Source organism: Cetorhinus maximus, unplaced genomic scaffold, assembly GCF_964194155.1.
Source record: "Cetorhinus maximus unplaced genomic scaffold, sCetMax3.hap1.1 HAP1_SCAFFOLD_1694, whole genome shotgun sequence".
NCBI classification, from domain to species: Eukaryota; Metazoa; Chordata; class Chondrichthyes; order Lamniformes; family Cetorhinidae; genus Cetorhinus; species Cetorhinus maximus.
Genome location: NW_027597634.1, coordinates 66999 through 68753, shown reverse-complemented (window position 1 = coordinate 68753; position 1755 = coordinate 66999).

Below are 1755 nucleotides of genomic sequence, written 5' to 3'. Positions count from 1 at the left end.
AAAACCAGAATTTAGCTGGTTCCAGGTAGGTTGGGCTGGGTTCTGAATTTTCTTTACATTTTAACAACTCACCCGGCCCAAAACCCACCCGCACTAAAATTATCCCCTAAGTGTCCCTCATTCAAGCATCCTCTGTCCATTATGTTCCAGAGTCACATTGGGCTCTGAATCTAGATTAAGTTTGCAAATTTAGCATTAGTGTGAATCAAAACTATGGGCAGAATTTTTTGTTTGACGTGCAGGCTCCGCACGTCCGTGTGTAAAATGACGCGCGGTGACGTCGGGTGAGCGTCCCAAGGTCACCGCGCCATCGCGATATTTCGCTGGGCGGGCGGGCGGGCGATCAATTCCGACGTGTGCCTGCCATTAATTAACGGGTCACTTAAGGCCCTTTAGTCTTCAATCGACGCTGATTTTTTGTGCCCGTGCGGTTGTTGGGTCAGCGCAAGGGCGCAATGGGCAGGCGGGTAGGAGACATTTCTAGTAACCTCATCCACGGGTGAGATAAGAGGGCTCAGTGGGGTTGTGAATCTGGTCTGTGAAGTATTTATTGGAGAAAGTTTTTAAAACTTGCCTGTGTGATCTGCAGTACTTCAGAATGCATCCCAGCAGATTTTTCTGGACTCACAATCTTCAGGTCAGCACTCTGCAGTGAGGAATCTTTTCCGGGCCAGTAGCTTTCAAGAAGCCTTCCCTTAGCCTCGGTATGGGATCTGATCTGTTCACTGGAGGCAGCTCCTCTGAGGAGGAAGGAGGAGGAGGCCAGGAGTGCACATTCAGCCTCCAGGGGAGCCACCTTTAGGAGTACAGGCGCAGCCACAAGGGGCGCAGGGCCAAGAGGTAGTCCAAGGTGGAAGGGGCCGCAGAAGATGCCACTATCCTGCTGCCAGGGTATACAGGTGGGGAAGCAGTTACCTCAGTATGTCTGAGGTGCAGTGCCGAAGGAGGCTACGACTGTCAAGGGAGACAGTCAACCATATCTGTTAGATGATTGGCCCTGAGATCTCCCCTAACTGTGTGGGTGGGCACCCCATGCCAGTGGTTCTGAAGGTCACAGCTGCCCTCAACCTTTATGCCTCTGGCTCCTTCCAGGGCTTGATGGGTGATCTTTGCGGTGTCTCCCATCAGCTGTCTGCACTTGTGTCAAGCAGGCTACAGATGCTCTGTTCAGACGGGCATTGACCTTTATCCGCTTCCGTTGGGACCAGGCCAGCCAGACACAGCGAGCCAGAGGCTTTGCGGCCATTGCAGGCTTCACCCCTGTCCAGGTTGCTATAGACTGTACACATGTGGCCATCAAGGCGCCAGCAGGTGAGCCCGGTGCCTTCATCAACATAAAGGGCTTCCACTCCATGAACGTGCAGATAGTGTGTGATCACAGGATGCTGATTCTACAAGTCTGTGCAAGGTACCCAGGCAGCTCCCACGATGCCTACATCCTCAGATACTCCCTGGTGCCGAGGCACTTCAGTGCTCCAGCCCGGCTGGATGGATGGCTGCTGGCTGACAAGGGCTATCCCCTCAGAAGGTGGCTTATGACGCGTCTCTGCCATCCAAAAACAGAAGCTGTGCAGCGTTACATTAGGAGCCACGGCAACACAAGGGCTGTGGTGGAGAGAGCCATCGGCCTTCTCAAGATGCGCTTCTGGTGCATGGACAGTACAGGGGGCGCACTCCAGTATCCCCCGGAACATGTCTCGGTGATAGTGGTAGCATGCTGCGCTCTCCATAATCTTGCGCTGGAAAGGGGGGACA